Here is an 18,128-nt window from a genome sequence, read left to right as displayed (position 1 = left end):
CAACAAACAACACATTTTAGTTCTAAAGTTATTTTTTAGCTCAGAATCCATCCAAAGAGACCATACAAGATCAGAACACATAACATTCTTCTAAGATTCCAAAATGGCTAACCCAAAGGGAAATCATAGACCTGAACCCATTTTTTAGGCCAGCTCTGATTGGAGAGTTATTCAACCATTTCAAAAGGGTGTTTATATTGTATTAACACATAACTTAGACTAAGTTTCAGCTTCTAACAATAAACACAAGAACACAGATTTCACTTATCAAATTTCTAAAAAAAAAAAAAAAAACTGTTTTAGGCAAAGAACATTGTCAACCTACCATCAATCAAACACAAGACCTACACTTTGTTTTAAATCATTATACCTTAGATTAATCTCCCAAATTGAACCTAAACAAGTCAACACAAGGTCAGGAAGAACTCAGATTCCCAAAACAATGGCTAAACACATATGAAATGGAAAGATATATCTCAGAGTCTTCAAACTGGCCAATGTAACAGTAACCAATGATCTAACAAGTAGTTTACTTCATTTTAAATCTTATTTTGACCATAGAACTATTAATTAATACTAAAAAAAGATCCTTTAAACCTCATCATATCAGTATCATAACACAGCAGCCTAAAATTCCCAATAAAACAGTGTCAGACAAACTAGAATTTCAATGAAACAAGATTACAACTCATAGATCTCAGTGGAGCAATGTCAAAACTCTACAACAAATATCATTCCTTATTTCTATAAACCTCCTAATCACAGATTTATCAACATAATCCACAGATGATTCAATACATATCATATTGTTCTTATACTATCAAACCTACATTATTTAGCAACCTTAATGTATATATACACCAACAAGATCACAAATACCATAAACACATTCCAAAATTAACACATAATTATGATAAACATCTAAACAGGCTAAAATAAGATTGAAATACTTAGAATAGGGGATTACCTTTTTGTAGGGCAACCAAAAGATCAAGGATGAGGGATTGGATCAACACTTCAACAACACTTAACCCTTGAAAATAGCCCTTTGTTTTTTAGATTTTTTCTAATATATTGTAGTATTTTGAATAGTATAATATAGTATATTTGATTTATTGATAGTATTTTAGTAAAGGAGAGTTTTAATTCTAAGAATAGAACCCATATGATCTCCAAAAAATCCTCAGAAATAACAATAAACTCTTCTATTTATAGCATAAAATGATGCTAGGGATAGAAATGGAAAGATTTTAGGCCACTTAACCGAATTTCTCTCCAATTCCAAAAACCCTATCCTAAACAAATTCAAATTTAGTAAAGGACAAAAATGAATTTCAGCAAATTGTACCAATTCGTACCTTATCCAACAAAAACCTCACAATAATCATATAAGAGAACTAAAAATCTAACTAATTGTACCCAAAAAAATTCAAATGAGAATCAAAAAATACTAGGATAGTACGCCTCGTCATCAAATAACAAATTTATCACATTCCAACGGTACGAAATCGTACAAACAGGATAGAATCCCCAAAATTAGTACTCAACCAAAAAACCTTCTAGAAAATTTCCCTAGGTTCTCTCATTGAGTGAATATGGTGCACAAGTTGGCTAAGGGCGCCAGGCCCTGCCCATGGCAACCATATACTTAAGAGAATCCAAGTAACATCCCAAAAATGTCGGTGAATCGCAGTGGAACAGCCGCCATTGGCGGAATCCTAAATCGCCTGAAATCGCCTCTCACGGAGGTGGAAAGGTCGGGGGAAGGGAAAATGAAAATAGGGCGGGCGGGGGGGGGGGGGGGGGGGATTTTATTTTTAATAAACTTCTCCCCCTCTTTTTTTTTTAAAAACAATACCCCTCCTACTTTTAAAACATTTAAATTAACACACCCCCCCCCCTTTATTTAATTAAAATATTGACAAATAATATAAAGGCCTATATTGTTAAACGTAATAATTATTTAGGCTTAATAAAAATTAAAACTCGTAAAGTTAAGACACGAGCTTTAAAACGAGCCTAATATTGACATAGTTCCGAGCAATATTTAACAATGTGTAAATGAGGTCAAAATGAGCCGTAATTCATACGTCATCTTAATTAACAAATTTTTTGATTTAGTCGGAGCGAGATATTTATCTCCTTTTCAAATTATATTTTTGAAAGTAAATAACTCGTAATTTTCTTGTAATTGTCAATTCTTATGAAATAATAATTAAAAGTCAGTTTTTGCAATTTTCTCGGGACTTTTAAAATTTGGATTTTCTAAGGGTGCATCCTTACTCCGTCTTCGCCTCGGGAAATTTAAAAATTAAAATACGTATCTTATGAGGTGAAAATTAGGTGTCAACAGTATATATACATAAGTTTCCCTAGATTTTACCCAAGATTATTTTTTGAGAAAATTATGGCCCTATACGCTTCAGCCATCTAATTTACCAGTTCTGACCCAATTTCATTATTATTACCCGAATTAGCTCAAATTGTAAAAAAAAAAAAAAAAAAAAAAAAAAAAAAAACTGTTTGTCCAAATTCAATTTTTGAATCTTCTATTCATGTAGGGTCAAATCAATTTGGTACACCACATGTAAAAGTGAAGACCTTCTCGGGGAAACCCTTTTTCTCTCTCCTTTTGTTTTCTTCTCTTTCTCTCTGATTTTTGTTGTTTAGCAGACTTCTTTTTGTTTTTTCCTCTCTCTCATCTTTTGTTATCTTCATTGCTCATTTTCTTTATTCAAAATTTCTCATCTCATGTGCTCCTTTGCTTTTTTCGTTTTCTTTTTTAGTTGTTTTTCCTCTTACAAGACCTATTTGTGAAAATAAAATCTAACTCTGAAAATCACACTTCTTTAGAATGATTGAGCTGGAAAATTTTAGTCTTTATTTAATGTCATCTCTTGACTTGGTGGGTTAGAACTTGAAGATTTGATCACGATATCCACCTGGAGTTGTAAACTTTGAATATGAAATTCTAAGTTTTTGGTTGTGGTTGCTAGTGTTGAGGAATTGAATTTGAAGTGTTTCACATTAATCATTGTTGTGGTGGGTTTCCTTCTTATTCTTCCCTGTTCTTTTTATTTTATTTTATTGATATAGTGTTTTGTATTATTATGGGAGAATAACCCGTGGTTGTGGTTATTTTGTCGAGGTGGTGCGGCGAAGCATGTGTAAAAATGTGGTGGTGTATATTTGTGTATATCTTATATTTAATTATGTATATATTTGTATATCTAGTGTATGCGTATAAACATATATATTTGTGTAAATAGACAATTTTACATATTTATACACAGAATATATACATTGATTATACAATACTTATATAGTGTATAAGGTGGGGTGACGTGATGTAACGACCCGTTTGGTCGTTATTTTTTTTTTACCGTTTTTGCCCCTGTTGACTCGTTCCCAAGCCTTGTTAGTACTATTTTGATCCGCGAGGACTAGTGGCACAGTTCCCTAGGCCTTATTTTGGGTTTTGAAATGACTTTTAGAAAGTTTGGTCTTAAAGGAAAAACTGTTTGACTCGAAGTTGACTTTTGGGTAAACATGTCCGTAATCAAATTCCAACAGTTCCATTAGGTCTGGAGGGTGATTTATGACTTAGTGGTGCCATTGGTTTGGTTCCCGAAGGGTTCAAGTGTGATTTGGGCCATTGGTTGAGAAACTAGTTAAGTTAGAATTGGAGTTGATCACGGTCAACATCGGGTCAAGATGATCCCGTGTCGATGTTTCGAAAGTTCCAACAAGTTTCCATGATGATTTTGGACATGTCCACTATGTTTGGTTAGATTCAGATGAGTGTTGGATAAGTTTGGGTTGTATGGTGATTGTTTTCGGTTTCGACGTCAATTTGAGTATAAAGGGTACCATATTGAGCAAACGGCCTTTGATTCGTGTTTCGACTGAACTATTATATCCGTACCGTAATTTAAATCATCAAGTTTCAACATCGTATGATGGGATTATGGTCATTTTACTAAGAATTGGGTTGCCAAATTTTTTAGATTCATTGCGAAATTGCCACTGAAATCGTATTTAAAAATCTGCACTATTTCAAATATTGAAACTTCCATATCCCCTTCATTATAAGGTCCAATAGAGTGATTCAAAAGCCTCACCTGACTGGAATTTAACAAGGAATCCATTGGAGCCATCAAAAGTGAGTTTCGGGATCGTTTAGCATAAGAAACGATCCAGAACAGGTTTTTGGCTATTAATGTTGTTGGAGTTTTTCTCATCTTGAAAGTTTGGGTTTGGGAGAATTCAAGGATGTTCTTTAAGTTTCTTCCATGGGGTAAGTTATAAAAAATAATCTAAGTATTTTCCTTTAATTCATTTCCTTGGTTTAAGCTTTAATCCATGATTTCTAAAGTAAGAAATTAGGGTTTTTCCTGAAGAAGGTTCACTGGGTCTTTCTTGAGAAGTTCATAAAATTGGTCAGACTTTCTAAGTTGTTGTAAATGATAAAATTGTTTGGGTTTATGCTAGATATGATGTATCTAAGGTTGTTAATCATATACCTTCCATTATTAGCGATGAATTCTTGAATTTAAGAGTTAGGGTTTATATCCAAAATTGGGGGTTTTTGCTTGAATTTAGCAATTAGTTGATGGGTTTTGATCACTTAGTGTTTAATTGAATAATTTACACCGGAATTTCCCGCTTTGCCCTTGTGAGCTCTGTTTCCCTAAATTCTAGGGTTGGTTTTGACCCAATTTGAATGATAGCAATATATGTATCGATCTTCATGAATTGTAATCTAGATTTCGAATATGAATAGAATTTCTTGATCTCGAGGCTCAAGTAAAGGAAGGGATAAGGTGTGATTGTTGGTGATATTGTTGTTCGGCCTTCTAGATAGGTTATGGCTTATCCTTGGTGAGACTTCATATAGCGAAGCATATATTTAGATTTTATTATCAGAGAAAGCATGTAAACCTTCGCGTATGAAGTTGGGTTGGATATTGTCTTAGGTTGGGCCCTGTTGCGTAAGTGGGGATAGCCACCCCGTTGTGTTGTGACTTGACTGTTCTATTGTATTGGCTTGATGCCACGTGCGGTTAGTAGATATTGGAATCTGTTGTTCCATCTTGATTGTGATATGGTAGTATCTTACGGGTTGATGTTGATATGAGGATAGAGTTCTATATTTGTTGGCGTACCCATGTTGGTATTTGTGACACTGATATATTGTTAGCGTACCCATTATTGATACTTGTGATAATGATCTGATTATTAATGTTGATACATGCATTGCACGCACTCTCATGATATACTGTTGATACATTGTTGGTACTTGATAAAGCATTGTGATGAGCTGGGCTCGATTTTTAAATGAGAGTGACGTGAGAGTCCGATATCCGATGTTAGTCCCGAAATCGTGGATTGAGTAAGTGCATGAACTCCGCGGGTCCCCCAGAGTGGTGCCGGTGAGAACCCCCATGGACAAAAATTTGGGTCTCGTCTGTCTGTTGGGTAAAGATCCAAAACGAGTGGCACTTAAACTTCGCGAGTCACCTTGGGTTGTGCTACCGAGATGTCGATATTTTCGTCCGGAGTAAATGTGTACATAACATTTCCATGTCATTGCATTACATTCATACATTATTGCATTTCATTGCATCATGGCGTATATTGAGATGATTCGGTGTTTTACTTGTGATGTTGGTGTCGGATTGGACATATTGAGACTTGGCACATTTGGGATCAGATGCCCTACTTAGGCGATGACATGTACTTGGTTCTGATTATGTTCGGCTTATACTTATTGATTTATCTGCCTATTTTCTTTATTGTCTGAATTATGTTAGCTATACTTAGTCGACCTATGATACCTACCAGTACTGACCTACACTTGCTGCATTCTTTTATAAATGCAAAATTCCAAGCTGGCTACTTCTGTTTCTCGTGGCTGATAGTCTCCTCGAGAGTTGCTTAGAGTCTGCAGGGTAAGCACGAGACGTCCGCCGCCTTGAAGATTCTTCTTATTTATGTCTTATTTCCTATTCCGAGACATATTCGGACTTGATGTATTATTGATATTCCAAACTTGTAGATTTAGTTAGATGCTCTTGTATGACCAGACCAGATACTGGGGCGGATTTCATTTACTTCCGCGTTTTCTTATTTATATTATAATTATGAGACTTTAGCTACTTTACTTCTTCCGCTATTTTATATTATTTGTGAATGTTGAGTTAAGAGTTCGCCTACCGAGTTGGGAAAGGTAGGTGCCCGCGCGACTTAGCGAAATTGGGTCATGACAAGTTGGTAGCAGAGTCTTAGGTTACCCGGTCTATAATACATGAGCGTGTCTAGTAGAGTGTCGTGGATTGGTGCGATAAGCTCTGTACTTATCTGCGATAGGCTATAAGACATTTAGGAAACTTCAAATTCTTTCATTCTCTCATGCGACTTTATTCAAATCGGCATCTAGTCGATTCCGATTGGTATCTGAACTTTCTTATCTTAATCACCCACGGAGGGTGGACACTCGTTCTTAAATTCTTATGTGAATGGTTGATCTATGATGTGTGGTGGCTTGGTGCGAGATGTGTTATTCTGATTCGGGAAGGTGATCAAGTTCAGTCTCTATTTATAGCCTGAGGTTTTGATTGTGTAGAGTTGTGATTAGACTCTGTTGCTGTGTGGAGTCACGATTAGACTCGTTTATTATGAGAGTTCGTGAGAAATGGGAAGATAGTTCAGACGGTTACAGGGTCTGCATGTTTCAGCGTTGGGATGCTCGAAAGTGACAAAGTGCAATTATGGCTTAACAATAGTGGGTTGCTCGATGATATGATCGGTTTGACTTCAGCTTCGTTAGGGCTTTATGATGGTGTGTGTGACGCTGGTGATCCAATGGCAGTCGAGGATTCAGCAATGGTAGAGCATTAGACTTCGATATATGAGAACAAGTGTAAGTTCCGTGATGACCAACGAATGTGGGAAAATGTATTGTGATCACGGGTAATAAAGAAAAGAAGTTGACAATAAGGACATGAAGGAAGCTTTTGTGCAAGTGTGTAGTGAAGTAAGACTTCTCCAAATATCTTGGACATGAGTAAATTTCGTGATATTGGGACAGGAAAAATTGGTATCTGACATGGATGTCAGAATAAGGTTGCGATTGGTGCAAAAATTTATTCTTGATATGGGCTCGTTGATGTTAAAAGACTACTCGGTTATTCAGTGAATGTTATGGCACATCGTTTGATCGGTAAATTGACTGGGTTGTAGACTTCTGAAAAGTTAGTAATCGACTGATGGAAATGACTTTAATTATGGGTGAATACGATGAATTAATGACTTGAGGAGTTACTAGTTATTTCACTTAGACATGAGGAGAAGTATGGATATTGTTGTGTGGTTTGTCGGGCTTATAATGGATGATTAGTTTAGATGATCGAGTGGATTTAAGCGTTTGCTGCTTGATAGTGATAAAAGTGATTTGAAATGAAATACGAGAATTGAAGGTTTACAATGAGACATCTTGTTATCGGGTTCAGGAGATTAAGGTTCGTAAGACTGGAGGTGACGTAATATGGGTACTCGAGTTAGTGATGTGATAGCTTGGTCAGCTCACTTTGACCAGAAGGGATTGTTGACACGTTTCCAGAGGTGTTCGGGATTGATTTGGGTGACTTTATGGGAAAATTTGGCTTTAAGCGAAAAAAGTTGACTCAAAGTTGACTTTTAGGCTAACGGACCTTTTTCAGAAATCCATAGATTCCGAGAGGTCCGGATAGTCTTTTAGAACTTGTGTGTAGATTTGGTTTGGTTCCCAATGTACTCGGATGCATTTTGGGACTTGAGTTGGGAAGTTGGAATAGAGGTATCAGGGGTTGACTCGGTTAACAAGACCTCCGTTGGGAATTCCAAGGCCACGAGTGCCTTCATGGCATGTTTTTGTGTATGTCTATGTATGTGATTTGTGAGCAGATGGCCTTGAGTATTACTCGAGATTTCGGGATTAAGTTGGATTATTTTGGGAAATCTGGTACTGGTGTCCGCCATGGCGGCACCAATGTCGCACCAGCAGCACCGCTATAGCGGTTGCCATGCCGTTGAGACGGCCATGTGTTTTTGGTAATGACAGTCGTGGAGGTCTGATGGGCCGTCAAGGCAGGACCGCCGCAGCGGCCCCGTAGCCGCTGTAAAGGTATCGTGCCTTGTTATTTCATAAATTGTGTATTAAAATCCCTTAGTCCCTCATTTATTTCTATTCCGAAAATTGAGCTTTTGGGAGAAAATCTAGGATATTCTTGGAGAAGATTCTTCGTGGTAAGTCCTTCTAATCTGTTTGTTATTCCATTAATCCAAATCATATTAGAATCCCTTTACCCTGTTAGTTTATTAAGTGATGGAAGATTAAAAGTGGGTATAATTTCTCTCTAGGCTTCTAAATCATGATTTGTTGGTTAGGCTAACTGAGTCAAGTTCGGTATAGATTTCGAAAATTGAGTAAGGCAATTCGGGCAAGGACGATTCAGTGGGATACATAAGGATGTTAGTGATATCATTGTGTGATACGCCGGATTTAGAGAGCGTTCAGTTCAGAGTGGTAGGCGTTAAGGAAACGCTAATGTGTAGAGTGTGGTACGATCCTACCTCCAGGATTAATTCGGCTAGTTTTTAAGATTTATGATTATATGGTATTTGATGGAGTGGATTCGAGGATTGATTACGGTATCGATGATCAAGAAGTAATTAGAAAATTTGGGAATTGACGAGTCGAGAAAAGGTATAGTTGATTGTGAATCGATAAGAAAAAGGGTACCTCTTGGGGATTTCTTAGGTCAGTATGGATTGGTGTCGTCTTCTTGCATATTCCAGTTGAGATGTGTTTGTTGCGTGAACTTAAGAAGGAAATCCAGAGGGATGGACTATGTGATATGATAGAGTTTCGTGAGGTTCGTGGTATGCGACTAGTGAGAAGCATATTTCAGTGAACCCGGCTTGTTGAGGTTTATAAAAAATAGCTTAGTGGTACACCGTCGGATAAGTTTCGTGACCTTCTACAGTGGATAAGTTAGCATGCCTTAGGAGAGAAGATTGTGGAACTCCTATCATGAGAGGACTAGAGTTATATTTTTGAGGTGAGACCCTACTCATGGTGATATTTTAGGTTGCAAGTAGTATTGACTGGAGTTTGGGTAAGCGCTTTTGGTTGTTAAAGACTTAGGGGTGATTGCGTGAGATTTCGAGCGGCAGTGTAAGATTGGATACTTTCAGAGAATTTATAAACATATCAAGGTGACACTATGAGAGGTTCGATGGTTATAAATTATTATATGAGGCTTCAAGTTTGCGTCGAAAGTTCGGGTTTGTATCGGATTGGCGTATCGGGTAAAAGTTGAGAAACATGAAGATTAAAATCGTAAGGTATAGCTCTTCGATACTAAATTGATAATTCGGATAGGACTCAACTTGTGGAGTCGAAAGTGATAGACATGATTTGTTATGCGTGAATAAAAGATTAGAATTGACCGCCACAGAGGTGCGATAGGACTGTGATTGGTTTCGGGAATTCAGAGTCAATTCAAATGACTATTGGTGATATTCGAGAGTTATGCATTTATTCCAGGTTAGCATGGTTCGAGTTAGGCTTTATATAGTAGGAGGTGTCGTTCTCCCGTGGGGTTGGTTTGATGCATTTGAGGTTATTCATAGAGTTGGAGATGTTAGGTGTTCCTCTGATTTTCCATGTGCCTATGCTGAGGAAGTACCATTCCCATGGGTCTTACATTATTCATTGGGATTCAGATTGTGTCAGTGGAAGTCAGTAGAAGCATCGTCCGGTTGAGGAGGCTACTTGGGATTCAGTATTACGTGAAAGATATCTCCAGTCATTTGCCGAGTCAGGTACTCTTCCCTCGCTGCATTCCCTTGTCACTCGAGAACGAGCAATTGCTTAATTGGTATCTGATGTAACGAGCCGTTTGGTCGTTATTACATTTTTTTTACCGGTTTTTCCCCTGTTGACTCGTCCCCTAGCCTTGTTAGTACTATTTTGATCCGCAGGGACCAGTGGCACAATTCCCTAGGCCTTGTTTGGGTTTTGGACTGACTTTTAGAAAATTTGATCTTAAAGCGAAAACAGTTCGACTTGAAGTTGACTTTTGGGTAAAAGTACCCGTAATCGAATGCCGACGGTTCCATTAGGTCCAGAGGGTGATTTATGACTTAGTGGTGTCATTGGTTTGGTTTCGAAAGGGTTCGGGTGTGATTTGGGTCATTGGTTGAGAAACTAGTTAAGTTAGAATTGGAGTTGACCACGGTCAACATCGGGTCAAGATGATCCCGTGTCGATGTTTTGAAAGTTTCAATAAGTTTTCATGATGATTTTGGACATGTCCACAATGTTTGGTTAGATTCCGATGAGTGTTGGATAAGTTTGGGTTGTAAGGTGATTGTTTTCGGTTTCGACGTCGATTTGAGCATAAAGGGTACCATATTGAGCAAACGGCCTTTGATTCGTGTTTCGACTGAACTATTATATCCGTATCGTAATTTTGGAACCATAGCAACTAAAATCATCAAGTTTCGACATCATATGATGGGATTATGGTCATTTTACTAAGAATTGGGTTGCCAGATTTTTCAGATTCATTACGAAATTGCCACTGAATTCATATTTAAAAATCTGCACTATTTCAAATATTGAAACTTCCATATCTCCTTCATTATAAGGTCAAATAGAGTGATTCAAAAGCCTAACTTGACAGAATTTAACAAGGAATCCATTGAAGGCATCAAAAGTGAGTTTCGGGATCGTTTGGCACAGGAAAGGAGCTAGAACAGTTGGGCGTTTTTGGCTATTAATGTTGTTGGAGTTTTTCTCATCTTGAAAGTTTGGGTTTGGAAGAATTCAAGGATGTTCTTCAAGTTTCTTCCATGGGGTAATGTCTAAACAATAATTTAAGTATTTCCCTTTGATTCGTTTCCTTGTTTAAGCTTTAATCCATGATTTCTAAAGTAGGAAATTGGGGTTTTTCATGAAGAAGGTTCAATGGGTCTTTCTTGAGAAGTTCATAAAATTGGTTAGACTTCCTAAGTTGCTTTAAATGATGAAATTGTTTGGGTTTAGGCTAGATATGATGTATCTAAGGTTGTTAATCATAGACCTTCCATTATTAGCGATGAATTCTTGAATTTAAGAGTTAGGTTTTATATCCAAAATTGGGGGTTTTGTTTGAATTTCGAGATTGGATTGAGTTAATTTAGCAATTAGTTGATGGGTTTTTATCACTTAGTGTTTAATTGAATAATTTATCTTGGAATTTCCCGTTTTACCCTTGTGGGCCCTGTTTCCCTAAATTCTAGGGTTGGTTTTAACTCAATTTGACTGATAGCAATATAGGTATCGATCTTCATGATTTGTAATCTAGATTTTGAATATGAATAGACTTTCTTGATCTCGAAGCTCAAGTAAAGGAAGGGCTAAGGTGAAAGAGCGATGTCATATGATCAGTAAAAGTAATGTTTGCCCCGCTTAAGTTTCACAGGCTACAAAGATGTAAACTAATCTAGGGCTGCATGAATTGCAAAAAGTTTAACTAGATAATACATATGAGTAAGAAGCCCCTTTTGTGGACAAGTTACACATTTGGTCGGTATATATATATAAGGTCGTGCTAACATACTACCTAGCATCCTCCCCATTTTTGCTTTTCCTTTAATACCTTTGTAGCTACACTATCATCTCATTTATAGTAAAGATTTTTTGGTCTTTTACTTAAAATCCCCAATCTATGCTCTTCGATACCCAGTTCCAGCTCCAATTTACCTCTCAATCATTTGGATCTTAGTTTCCTCAAATTATGATATGCAAAGAAAGCTTGAAACGGAAGTTCACATTGACCATCAATGAATCACTCCATTATTATTTTTAATTTTCACAAAAAATAATAATCTTCTCCCTTTATCTATGTTGTGAGTTATTTAAATTTCTTATGATTTACAGTCAAGTTAAGTGGACTATAAAATATATGAAACAAATCCAAAATTTGAAATTTTCATAATCAAACTTAGAGCCGAGGGAGAAGGGTCTTGTTGTTCCACTGTTGCTCTGTTGATGGGAGTATGGTTTTGAGATTGTTCTCAGCACTTTCCACTTGGCGGAAAGTTGTTTCTAATATGAGAATTAGGCAAACCCATCTTTTTGTTCCATGTTCATTTTTCCTTCTCCATCTGAGAATTACGCAAGATTGATGGCAGGAAAAGTTACTATTCCACAAAATTTGATTGAAATATTGTGATTTTCTCTACAAAGAGATGCTATTTTGTAGATAAATCCCCAAAAATCAAGACCCATTTTTAAGCAATCATGCCTCATTATCAGAGATAAGTCTAGATTCATTATCAAGTATTACACAATTTAGACCCATTTTCATTTCCAGTTGCCTCTTCCTCTTTACAAATTTTATGATTTCTCAAAAGGTTCTCAATATGTATACCCAGGAGGGGAGGAAAAGAAAAAGGAAAGGGTTAGGGAGGAAACCAGAGAGTTTGCTGGAGAGTGAAATGGAGCTAGAATTCATCGAAGAAGAGCTGGAAAGCAAATTCGGATTTGTTTGGTACTAGAATTTATGGAAAAGACCAAGAAACCTTTACTATAAATGAGATGACAGTGTAGCTATAAGGGAATTAAAAGAAAAGCAAAAATGGGGAGGATGCTAACATACTACCTTCATGTAGTATGTTAGCAATACACGCACACAAATACAAAATATTATGTATATAATATGTATATTTTTTACATATATTAGCCATAAATATACATTTGCTGGCTATTATTTTGATGGACGGTTATTTATGTCAATTTGTCTTCTTTTTTTCTTCTCGATCTCCCTTTGACAATTTGGACTTTATATCAACCATGCTCTGTAAAGAACATAAAATAGCCTTTTTGATCCTCTCTCTAAGTCCATCGACATTTGGATCACATAATCTGTCTCGGTACCTTAAAGTACCATCATCTCCCCTTTATTCAAAATTCGTCGTCTTATACTTGTGAATCCCCTCTTTCAGCTGCAATAAATAGGAATCATTATACTGTTTCTCGTTTACTTCGACTACTAAGGAGGATTCAGCCCTGATCTGAACAACAACCCACCATTTGAAATCTTTTATTATAGGCACCTCATAGACACTATTTGTTTTTTAATTAAAATCAAAATAATTGGCTACTTATAGCCACTATCAATGTCGTCGTCTTCGTTGCATATCAATGGAGATGTTGCATATTAATACTTCGTAAAATTTACAATCTTCAGAAAATATGAGCACATGATGTGAATTGCGCTTACAGATTTTAGCAATAATGAAAATCTTTGAAAATCTAGGAAATGGTTTTAATGTGTGTCCGAATTTCAAAATTAGGTGTTTTAACCAAGCCGAAGTCTCCAAGCTTTTTGTGTTCTCCGTATAAAACTGAACAACAACAACAACAACAACAATATACTCAGTGAAATCCCACAATGTGGGGTCTGGGGAGGGTAAAGTGTACGCAGACCATACCCCTATCTCGGAAGACAGGGAGGCTGTTTCCGAAAGACCCTTGGCTCAAGAGAAATCACAACGAGAAAGGTTAGATAAGCACAAGCAGTTCAAAGCAAAATGTAAATGAAACTAAAGAAAGTGAATAAGTCAAAATAGAGCAGTATGAAAAAAGGGAGCAGCAGCTACCACAGATAAATAAGATAATCGAAGTACAAGAAACCACATATAGTAGCAAGAAACAAAGGACAATAGACTATAGATCGAAACAACGACTACCTACTAGCCTTCTACCCTAATCTGAGTCCTCCAAAACCTCCTATCTAAGGTCATGTCCTCGGTAAGCTAAACCTGCGCCATGTCCTGTCTCAGCACCTCTCCCCAATACTTTTTCGGCCTACCCCGACCTCTTCTGAAACCATCCATAGCTAACCTCTCACACCTCCGCACTGGGGCATCTGTGCCTCTCTTCCTCACATGCCCAAACCATCTCAGCCTCGCTTCCCTCATTTTGTCCTCCACTAATGCTACTCCAACATTATCCCGAATATCTTCATTCCTAATCCTATCTCGCCTGGTGTGCCCACACATCCATCGCAACATTCTCATTTCCGCAACTTTCATCTTTTGGACGTGAGAGCTCTTGACTGCCCAACACTCTGCCCCGTACAACAAGGTCGGTCTCGCAACCACTTTGTAGAACCTGCCTTTATGTTTTGGCGGCACCTTCTTATCACACAGCACTCCTGAAGCAAGCCTCCATTTCATCCACCCTGCACCAATATGATGTGAGACATCATCGTCAATATCCCCATTCTCTTGTATAATAGACCCGAGATATTTGAAACTTCTTTTTTTGGGATAACCTGGGTACCAAGCCTCACTTCCACGTTAGACTCATGTGTCACGTCACTGAACTTGCACTCCATGTACTCTGTCTTGGTCCTACTCAACTTGAACCCTTTAGACTCCAGAGTTTGTCTCCAAACCTCCAGCTTAGCGTTTACTCCGCTGCGTGTCTCGTCAATCAAGACTATGTCATCCGCAAATAACATACACCATGACACCTCACCTTGAATTCGCCGCGTCAGACCTCCGTATACAACTGAAACATATTATATTCCTCTGAACATAAGAATTAAAATTGCAAGTATAAACAACCTGATTACCGTTAATTCTTCAATGGTGGCATTGCTCTACTCCCATTGTAAGCTATCTCCATTGATACCTCCACACCACCTAGCCGATGCACATCTCTTTCCTCTATCTAGTTGAAAACATCTCTACTACATCTCATTTATTTTGTTGTTGAAAGACCACCCAAAGTTCACACAGAATCAGTCCTTCAAACTGAGTGAAGACGATTGTATCTTGGATTGAAATTTCCGATCATATGTAATTGTAAATTGTTTCGGTTGAGTGATATTGAATTTTGTTGGAGACATCTTAAGGAACTTGAATATCAAATTCGAAGACATATGGAAATAATTTGAGATGATTTTCAAATTGAAAATCAAGGTTGAAGAAGATCCATCTTTCATGTATATCTCTATCCAATCCATGTAATTCTGTGTATACTACCTTGTATATTAATGTATACCAATGTATCTCTTGTATATCATGTTTGCGGTGTATCTCCATGAAAGATATTTGTGTGATATGCACTGAGATACACAATCTACATTTCTAATAGACATTGTCATAGTGAGATATCCCCGGCCGGCTTCAACTTGATTTCTTTACCCCAAACATGTCTGAATCATCCCCAATTTTTCTCAAATTCTGATCTTTAGGTGGTTCCTACGAATTTCAGTCACAACCATTCGAGAAAATACTAAAAAAAAAAAAAAAAAAGTTTAGATCCTACTTTAGTTGTGCTTTAATATTGGAATTTTCATGAGAATTTACCGATGATGAATTAAGTGAATGTTTGTGGTGATAATAGTGAAATTCGAGGGTTCATCTGATGGATTTGGTTAAGTGCAATTGTGACTTGGATAAATTGAGTCGTGAGACTTTTAGGGCCCAGCTCAAGTGAAAATCATTCTTTTGCGCAGATTGCCCTTCATTTGGGGTGGTCTTTAATTTTTGCTCTTCAAATTGGTGGTCTTTAAGTTTTACCTCTTGCCTAACACCCCAAGGTTGTGGGTTCAAACCCCAGTTCAATAAAAAAAAAAATAAAATTGCAAGGTAGACTTTGCAGCAGAATTTTGCAAATCTGCCCAGCGAAATTCTGCCTTTGGGCCGCACAGGCAGAATTTGCATCCTTTAAATTTTGCCCTTCAGGCAGAATTTACATGGCACAGGCAGAATTTGCATGGGGCAGAAATTCTGCCTGTGCTATGTAAATTCTTCCTGAAGGGCAAAATTTAAAGGGGAAAGGACACTGTGTGTCCACTCAGCCAAACTAATCCCACATTTAACCACTGTTTGGGCTTAATTCCACTAGGTGTCCGTTCGGCCCAAAATAATGCCAAAAAATGGTCGGTCGGCCCAAAATAATGCCAAGGCTGGCCGGCCCAACAGCCCAGGAGCTTAAAAAAAAAAAACTTTTTGTGGCAACTAAATCGCCACTAAAGGGCTGCTACAGCATATATACATATATTGGAATTATATATACTTTATATACAAAAATTATACATTTTATATACATATGCTGGAATTAATCATACATTTATTATAAATAAATTATACGTTAATTATACATTTATTATACACATATTATACAATAATGATATGATATTTATTTTTAACATATACAATAGTGATACATATTATATACCACAATGATATGGTTTCTATGATACATTTTTTATATGTATGACACACTTTCTATACAAGACTGATATAGTTTATATACACATGCTGGAATTATATATACACTTTCTATACAAAAATGATACATATTATATACAAAAATGATACAATTTTCTATTCTATAATACACATTATATACACAAATGATACATATTATATACAAAAATGATACAGACCTTAGTGATTCATATTTTATACAGTTTCTATACATTACAGATAGGTACTGATACATATTTTTATACACAAATGATACATATTATATATAAAAATTGCCTCAGAGTTTTTTGGGATATTTCTTACTAAATATACACATATTATACATGTTTTGGGATATTTAACCTTTAGTGGCGACTTTTTTAATTGCCACTAAAAAGCCTGATTTTTCTATAGCAGCCCTTTAGTGGCAACTTTTAGTCGCCACAAAAAGTCTGATTTGTTTTTCCTTTTTTTTTTTCAAAAAAAAGCGATGGGGCTGTTGGACCACCCAGCCTTTAGTGGCGACTTTTTAAGTCTTTTGTGGCGACCACAAAAGGCTTTCTATAGATTTTGGCTACCGGATGGGAATAGTTTATGGGCTAATTTTTGGGTTTGGGAATAAATGGGCCAGCGCATGAAACTATTTATGACTCAGCGGCCATTTGTGTCCTTTCAAATTTAAAGACCACCATTTTGAGGGATAAAAATTAAAGACCACCCCCTGCGAAGGGTAACCTTGCAAATTGCCCAGTGAAAATCAAGGAGAAGGCTTAAAAACGAAAGTATATTTCTTGATTACATCTTCAATATTGAGGTTAGGGGTGTAAAAATAGGCGAGTTGGACTGAATATAAATGAAATAATTAAGCCCCATGTCCATTCGGTCATCTACTTTGTCAAATATGGCCGAACTACTCCTTGATTACCATTTCACCAATACTTTCCCCTAATTATAACTCTTCCTGCAAGAGATTGAGCAACATTCTAATAAGACTAGACTTGTGTGTTGTCACTTACAAAGTGCTTAATGGCCCACGAATTCAAACCCTATTACCCCCTTAAAGTAGAAATATGACCTATTACTCTAAACCACGAAGGCAAATGGATGAAAAGGAGAAGGCAAGATGAAAACACCTCAAATATCCAAAACAAAAATTGATATCCCTGTTCCGCTCTCCTCTTTTGTTCAGAACTACAAAATTAAACTTCTAGAATAATTTGGTTCCTAAGAAAGAATTCGATGTAAATATGGAAATGCCTTTTAGACATTAGGTCTAAGCAAATTGGACCTCTTAAGTGCGCAAATTAAACGATTAGGATTTTATTCGATTGAGTTCATTCTTATTCCCTCTTTTAGCAGTAAAATAATTATATTAATTAGTGTTGATTTGAAGATTGAGTACACTGTCTAACCGAGTTATATGTCTAACTAGGGCTGAATAAAATCAAATCGTAAATCGCACCAAATCGACAAATCAAGTCAGATGAAAAAACCTGACTAGTGTTTTGGTTTGGTATTTGAAAAATAAACCCGACTATAAGTGGTTTGGTTTGGTATTAACTAAAAAAAGTCAATTCGAGACCAAACCAACTCGACATTGTATATGCATATATATAATTTTTAAAATTATTTTAAACATGAAAAAATATTTATTACAATATTTATATATCTTTTCTTAACTTTGTCATAGTTTTTATTAACAACAGACTTTGTCATAGTTTTTATTAACAACAGACATCCGTATTAGACACTAACTACAAAGAAAAGTAAGAAAAATGTCGGCACACGAGCTATTCATTTTGTAACTCTTACTTGGATGAATTGTTTCCTTT

The sequence above is a fragment of the Lycium barbarum genome, chromosome 5 (assembly GCF_019175385.1).
Source record: "Lycium barbarum isolate Lr01 chromosome 5, ASM1917538v2, whole genome shotgun sequence".
In the NCBI taxonomy this organism is placed as follows: domain Eukaryota; kingdom Viridiplantae; phylum Streptophyta; class Magnoliopsida; order Solanales; family Solanaceae; genus Lycium; species Lycium barbarum.
The sequence above is the reverse complement of the archived record's forward strand: the minus strand, read 5'-3'. Positions refer to the sequence as shown.